At 36.6% G+C, this 8,488-nt stretch overlaps 1 long non-coding RNA gene across 1 annotated transcript; it reads left to right on the forward strand.

Moving 5' to 3' along the window:
- The first annotated feature begins 522 nt into the window (after positions 1-522).
- On the forward strand, positions 523-2,087 carry LOC150038259 (uncharacterized). Its single transcript, XR_016527349.1, has 3 exons — positions 523-664; positions 1,500-1,595; positions 1,688-2,087. It is a non-coding gene; the product is annotated as an uncharacterized LOC150038259 (long non-coding RNA).
- Positions 2,088-8,488: the final 6,401 nt, after the last annotated feature.

Below are 8,488 nucleotides of genomic sequence, written 5' to 3' on the forward strand. Positions count from 1 at the left end.
TTTCGTGTAAAGTAAAATATAAAAACAATATTTTTTTCCCCTCCCTCCCCCATTTTCATTTCCCTCTCAAATTTGGTTTACCTCCTACCAAAATTATTATTTTAAAGTTAAATGCCCTAGACCAAAATTATTATTTTTAAATTGGAAGGGGAAGGATTGCTTTTGGAGATTTGGGGGGAAAGGAATTTAATAGAATGAAATGAAAAAGGAAAAAAATAATAAAATAAAATAAAGTAAATATGTTATTATATTATATTCTTATATATTTTTTTTCCTTTTCGTTTATTTCCTTTTTTTTTCCTTCTTTCTTCTTTTTATTTCCCTCTCCCTCTCTCGGTCCACCCTCACGCCGTCGAGACCTTCCCCCAAATCTTCATCTTCTTCGTCTGCTACCCAGCCCCTTCACACTGCTTGCTGCCCTTCGCTGCTGCCACCGGTCGTCAACACTCGCACCTGACGGTCCTCTGACGCCTTCTTCACCAATCAAATCAGCATCGCAGGTAAGTCCGTCGAGCTGCCTTCAATCAGTTCCACCACTAAGTCCATTCACGTCAGTCATCGTTAATCGTCTCAGACCCACCAGATCCGACATTCAACCATCGTTCTGCTTGGTTTCGCCAGTCGACGCCATCGAGAACTCCACGACCGGTGGGGGATCTAGTGGGTAAAGAGATTCATGATTTTTTTTTTTTTGGTTTTCTTGGTTAGTTTTGGTTACCCACTTGATTTTGGTTTGGATTTTAATTTACTCATTATGGTTAGATGCTAGATTTGGAGGTTTGAAGGTTTTGAGATACTATCCAGCGGGTCGAAGGTTGTTTTGGTGTGTCATAAGTCGTTTTTCAGCAGATTTGAAGTTTTTTCGAAGGATTTTAGTGAGTACGAAGGTTTTGAAACCCTTTTTGTTGATTGTTATTGCTAGAAATTGGTTCTATGAGCTTTAATTTTGACTTATGTATAGGTTAGAGTCCATTGGTGAAGTAATAAAGAGATTTTGATTTTAGCCTAATTTTTGGGTAAGTTGTGTTGGTAAGTTTGGAATGAATGGTCCATTGGATTTGGGCTTAAAAGTTAAAAGTGATTTTTGATTTGTGTTCTATGATTTTTGAAGTGTTGGAAAAAGTTGAGTTGTTGTCCAATAGGTTTGACACCGATCTTTGCAAGGTTTTGGTAAGTTTGGAGGTTAGTATTAATAGTTCTTTGTTACCCATTGAAGTATTGATCAAATAATTGAGTTATTTTCACTTTTTGATGTTCAATTCAAAGATTTCAAGGGATTGAAAAAAAAGTTAACGATGTTTGGACGTTTTGATAAGTATTGAGGTCTTGAAAATGTTTTAGAATTGTTACATAGTTGCTGGAATTTGCGTTTTGTAACCATTATTATTGAACTTTTCGTAGGTTGGGTTACTTTGTTGTAGTTTTGAAGTGGCATTCGAATGATGTTTATTTAATGCATATGTATGATATATGTATTAATTATTGGCTTTGTATTGTAGTGTCCTTTACAAACGGGAACTGTCGAATGTGGGTATTACGCTATGAGATATATGCGAGAAATCGTGACTAAAGAGAAGAATATTATAACAGATGCGGTATGTAATACGAGAAATGGGCTGAATATTTATATTTATAGATAGTGTAAATAGTAAATAAATATGTATATCTCACTTTCTATGTTTTATAGATTGATACGAAGAGCTCGTACTCGCAACTTGAATTGGATGAAGTACGCGTGGAATGGGCTGAATATTTAGATCGCTATATCTGATGAACTTCCTATAAATTGTATATATGGCTACATGGGAATGCCCAAAACTTTTTTTGTGTAAATGTTTTGTTTAGCCATTATAGGTTATATACTTCAAAGAAATGTGTGGTGGAGGATAGAATTTTAGTGTTGTGAATTTTGGAATACATAACACATATAGATTGGTCTTACAATTGTGGAATTATCATATATTGGGGTGGGTTGATAGGTAATGTACTTTTTTGAATTATCGTACTGTTGTACGATTCGTCTTGTAAATTTTGGAACCGTTCATGTAGATATGAGTAATAAAAGAATGGAATGGTTTATTTTAGTATCCTCAATTGTTACGTTGGATGTATTGGGCTGATATATAGACCTGAAATATATGTGCAACTGTTTAGTTGATGGAATTGTATTATTGGAATAAATGTAATGCAGGAAATGAGAAATGGAAATTAAATTTGAATATTTAATGTGAAAAAAAAAACATATATGACATTGAAAATGTGTCAAGAATTAGATTACTTGACCCTTATTTCGTGTCAAGATAAAAATATACTTGACAAATAAAAAATGTTAAGAGTAATCACAATAATAAGTGTCAAGAATTAATACACTTCACATGTCATTAGTGTCAAGTATATTATATTTCTTGAAGCGAAAAATGTGTCAAGAATTATTTCTCTTGACGTTTTTATAGTGTCAAGTTATCACACTATACTTGACACTCGAATAGTTGACGCTTTTATAAGTGTCAAGTATACCCTTTACTTGACATTGAAAAATCGTCAAGCAATCCAAATTCTGTAGTAGTGCGAAAAGGAGAAATAGAACCTTGTTGGACATGGTTCGGTCTATGATGAGCTATGCTCAACTTTCTGATGGGATATGTAGTGGAGATTGTTGTCTGCATCTTGAACAATGTTCCCTCAAAGAGTGTTTCTGAAACACCTTATGAGTTATGGAGAGGTCGTAAAGGTAGTTTACGTCACTTCAGAATTTGGGGATATTAAGCTCATGTGCTAATGACAAATCCCAAAAAGTTGAAACCTTGTTCAAGAGTCTGCTTATTTGTAGGCTACCCTAAGGAAATGAAAGGTGGGTACTTCTTTGATCCAAGTGAGAATAACATGTTTGTATTGATAAATGCTACCTTTTTGGAAGAATACCACATGAGGGACCACAAACCATGAAGTAAAATAGTTTTAAGTGAAATTTCCAACGAATCTACTGACATTTCAACGAAGGTTGTTGAAGAGCCTAGTACATCAACAAGGGTTGTTGATGTTGGTTCATTTAACCAAACAAATCCATCTCAAGAGTTGAAATTGTCTCAACACAGTGGGAGGGTTATGAACCCACCTATATGCTATATGGGTTTAACAAAAGGCCAAGACATCATATCAGATGATGGTGTTGATGATCCATTGTCTTATAAGCAAGCAATGGAAGATGTTGACAAGGATGAGTGGATTAAGGCCATGAATCAAGAAATAGAGTCTATGTACCTCAATTCTATTTGGAAGCTTGTAGATCAATCTGACGGGATAAAACCTATGGGTTGTAAGTGGGTCTACAAGAGGAAAAGAGGTGTAGATGGAAAGGTACAAACCTTTCAAGCTAGACTAATGGCAAAGGGTTACACCCAGGTTGAGAGAGTGGACTATGGAGAAACTTTCTCACCTGTTGCCATGTTAAAGTCTATTTGAATTCTTTTGTCGATAGCCACATATTATGACTATGAGATATAGAAAATGGGCGTCAAAATTGCTTTTTTGAATGGTAACCTTAAAGAGACCAACTACATGAATCAACTAGAGAGATTCATTAAATAAGATCAAGAACAAAAGGTTTGCAAGCTTAATTGATCCATTTATAGACTTAAACAAGCATCTCGATCTTGGAATATGAGATTTGATATTGCGATCAAATTTTATGAATTTGATCAGAATGTTGATGAGCCTTGTGTTTACAAGAAAATCATCAACAACTTAGTAGCCTTCCTCGTGTTGTATGTGGATGATATCCTACTTATTGGAAATGATGTAGGTTTTCTAACTAATATAAAGAAATGGCTAGCTGCCCAGTTCCAAATGAAAGATTTGGGAGAGGCGTAGTTTGTTCTAGGGATCCAAATTATCAGGGATCGTAAGAACAAAATGCTGGCCTTGTCTTAGTGATGGCAAAAATTTAGAAGTCAAATTATTCAACAATTAAAATCCCTTGGACGCGGTATGCGATGCATGTTCCTAAGATATGCATTGATAGTCAGGCGTCGATGGTCATGCGTTGGACTAATAATGCATTAATGAATGTATGCGATGACCATGCGTCCTGTCATAAGTTTTCTTGTGCTCTCGTCAAAAACTTGATGGTAGAAAATTAGAAGTCAAATTATTCAACAACTAAAATCCCTTGGACGCGGTATGCGATGCATGTTCCTAAGATATGCGTTGATAGTCATGCGTCGATAGTCATGTGTTGGACTGATAATGCGTTAATGAATGTATGCGATGACCATGCGTCCTGTCACAAGTTTTCTTGCGCTCACCCCAAGTATAACGTGAACAAAAGTTTCTCGGGTGATCCGAGGTCGAACACAGGAACTTATAGCTATATGTATACGATAATGTGCATGCAACGGTTTAAATAAAAGAATGGAAGGGAGGTTGCTAAGTTAACCCTTCCTACTCCTATCTAATCGACAACGCAATGCGAATATACATGAGAGGTAGAGATACGACAACCCTTGACATGAAATAAATGTATGGGAAATTAGATAAAATGCGGAGATGATTTCATTGCAATCCTTAAGAGTGACCGCAAGGGAAACCTTAGTCAACGCAACCCATGCAATAATGCTACACACACGTGAACCTAACTCTAGGACGTATGCGGTGTATTTGCGATCTTGTCGAGAAGCCTGTGCCTGCCTAGACCTCTATAACCAGCTCACTAGCTCTCGCCGTATAACCCCTTGTCCTACTTTCTGGACGCATGCAAATCCATTTTGTAGGGTGCATACGCTGTGCGAAGCAAACAAAGCTTATCTCTAAGATCCCTGTTCTTGCCTATGCGTTCCAATCCGCTCTTCTGAGTCTTAGATTTGTGTTTTAGACTACTCTCCCAAGTATGCCTAAATGATGAATGAAGCGTTCATAGGACAAGGTAACCACATGAACTTTGCTGACCTAAGATTGTTACTATCCCTAGTGAACCATGCATATATTGCTTAATATGGCCAACCACTTACCCTCTCGGGCAGTTTATTATTATTGACTTTACTCATAGACAAGCAATGTGTTAGTCTATAGACAGGCGTTGCAGCAGCTTCACACTAAGCAAATAAGATTACTCACACACTCGCGCAACACACACCTCTCGGTGGGTTGCTACATGCTTCATATCCCTAATCCACATGACTAAGTATGCGATACCTAAGTAATCCCACTAAGTGTTGCAATGAAAGTAAAGATGCTAAGCAAAGAAGATGGATATAGAGTCGAAGGAAACAGAGAAGTGCATTGAAAATAAATTGTATTAATTCCTTAAGCATAAAATGTCATACAATACAATATAAGAAAAGAAAGGCAAATGGAATGACTGGCTGGAAGCAAAGACTTTCTTCCAGTGGATGTGCGTCAAGGCTGCCGGTGGTGCCATGGATGGGCAGAGGAGTTAACTCTCTCGAGATCTAGCTCCGGTCGTCACTCGGAATGCATGAAGGAGGTGAAGAACTGCCAACCATCTTCTCACGCAGTTTGTCTGGATCACGGGGAAAATCCTTGGATCACAAGGATCATCCCCGGATAACTTGAATTTCAGCTCATCGGCTTCTATTTATAGAGCTTGGGTCACCGACAGCATCAATTGGACTGCTCTAAGTCTGATATTCGACGCGTTAGTCTTTTCTGAACCTCTACCACTAACGGCGTGGTAGGTGAAATGTCAGCATCATCTTTTGGTTTTTCTCGAGGTAGATGCGTTGATGCGTTTATTTCACCAACCTTGCATTGATCCCATTAGTATGCGTTGTCGCGTAGCCGCAATCATTCAATGACCGCATTCGCTTAATACAGCAACTCTACATGATGATTGCAATCGCCTGACGAGCGCAACTCCCATGCGATGGAGGCATACAGCTGATTATCGTAACATCCATGCGTTGATCGATGCGTTCGGCCTTGCGATGAAGTGTTTCTTCGCATGTGGTCGTCTATGTGGTGGTTCGATTTCTGCGTTTGCGTTCATTTCCTGCATTAGCTACAAAAATAGAACATTGAACGCATAATTAATACAAAATAACGGGTTAGCTGAGAATCGACATGCTGATCGACGCAAGCTCACTTTCTTGTGAATTCCTATCATGATTGACGCATATTATGCCTAACAACCTCCATAATTCTAAGTAAAAGGCCTAAGATGACATGCATTTCTGCATGTCATCACTTAGACATCGTATATTGATAAGATGCTTGTTAGATATTCTATGCACAATTTCAAGAAGAGTTTATTACTTTTTAGACATGCAACTATTTTGTCTAAGGATCAATGTTCTAAGGCTCCTTAAGAAGTTGAGGAAATGAGGGAGTTCCCTATGCATCGATTGTTGGCAGCCTTATGTATGCAATGTTATGTACCAGATTTGACATTTGCTATGTAGTAGGGATTGCTAATAGATATCAATCCAATCCAAGATTAGATCACTGGACATCGATCAGAACAATTCTCAAGTATCTATGGAGAACAAGGGACTATATGCTTGTGTATGGAGCTAAGAATTTGATCCTTGCAGGATACATGAACGCTGAATTTTAGATTGATAGGGATTCTAGGAAATCCACATCAAGGTTAGCTCTGAACGAAGGAGCTATAATTTTGCGAATCATTAAGGAATGATTACATTGCAGACTCCACTATGGAAGTTGAATACGTAGCTGCTTTTGAAGCAGCCAAAGAGGCTATTTGGCTAAAGTGGTATCGTGGCAAATTCTAAGGAACCTAGAAGTCATAAAAGAGGCAAACACATGGAGTGAAAATATCACTTGTTGCAGGAGATTGTACAACGAGGTGACGTGATAGTCATGAAGACCTTTGGAAGACAACATTGTGGATCTGTTTACAAAGGCTCTCACGGCTAAAGTGTTCGAGGGTCATCTAAAAGGTTTGGGTCTACAGGATATGTGGTATATTGTTTAGGGCAAGAGGGAGATATAACTGGGGTATAGTGCATGCCCTAGTTTATTGTATTTTTGTACTTTATTTATATTGTACATTTTACCCCCCTTAGTTTTAGGATAAATGGGAGATAGTTGGGATTGGTGTCATAAATCTCTTTTGTATTCTCGTAGTTGTGGACTTTGTAAACAAATTTTTATCAATAAAATAATTGTTTTTTATGAGTATACACTAAAATCCAATAAATTAAGATCCTAGGTTATTGTTCGGGTCTGAATTAATGTAGTTAATTTGACTTTAAACCGAAGCAAAATATTTATAAATCATCGAACCCTACATCTTATACTAACAAGTAGCAGAAGCGATAAGTTCAAGGTCGCCCACATAGAGGCTTATGTCTAATCTTTTCTTAAGTTAAATTCAACTATAAAAATGATAAAAATTGGGGGTTTTATTAAAACGAGAAACATACTTGAAATTAAAAAATAGAGGATAAATGTAAACAAAGATTGGTCAATCTCATTTCTAGTTAAAGTTCGACATTTAATGCAATTTCTATCATTGATTTCCACAAATTATTCATACAATCGAATTATATACATAACTACTTGTTTGACTCGAGTAAACTAGCCTCTAGAATGGTAGACAACTAGCAAAAATCTAATCAAGAAAGCGTCCTAAACATTGATTAAAGTTGGAAGACCTAACTATAATCAACCTATATGGTTTCTAATCCTATTGGGTTTGGTAACGGCCACATAGAATAGAAAACATATGCATTACGTCCAAGGATTCAATTGTGTCAATTAATTGTCGATATAGCTATATTTAATTAATCGAAATTATCTTTGAATCTAGAAATTAATGTATTCTAGGAATAGCCATCAAATACACAATTAACTATTACCACTTAGTAGATTTTAGCTAGACATTCTTATATCTGAATACATTCAAAGCAACATATTCAAGCAAAATTGTAGCAAAACTAAGAATCTTGGCTATACATGCTCAAAAGATAAAAATCCATAAATATGCTTTTAGAAGTTCAATTGATTCAAAGAAGCATATATTCAGATTGCAATTAGTTAAAGAAGAGCAAAAAACTCAAGAAATGTATAAAGAATTCTTGAACTAGAAACAAGATTGAAGAAATTACCTCATAAACTTATTGAAAAATCTATGAAAATATATAATCAATTGCTTACCATCTAAAATGAAATGAAAATCTAATGTAATTGAAACAAAATTACAAAGGAGGTGAATAAATGTTGAGAGAAACTCCAGACTCCATGTAAAAGTTCTTCCTCTCTTTGCTAAAAATGAAAGAAATCTTTTTATATTCGTAGGTGTAGCATCCCGATGCTAAGGACAGCATTGCAATGCTATTACTCAAAAAAACCAAGAAGCATCGGATGAGGGTCGAAATATTGGCGTGACGTTTGGTTGCGCAAGGCGCGCGCACGCATCTCTGTAAAACTCTGTAGCATTGCAACACTCATTAGTAGCATTGCAATGCTGTCCTGTTTGGCTGAATTAGGCTTGCTTCTGTTTGTAAGC

The sequence above is a fragment of the Benincasa hispida genome, chromosome 1 (assembly GCF_027475165.1).
Source record: "Benincasa hispida cultivar pf3 chromosome 1, pf3_genome.v1.1, whole genome shotgun sequence".
NCBI classification, from domain to species: domain Eukaryota; kingdom Viridiplantae; phylum Streptophyta; class Magnoliopsida; order Cucurbitales; family Cucurbitaceae; genus Benincasa; species Benincasa hispida.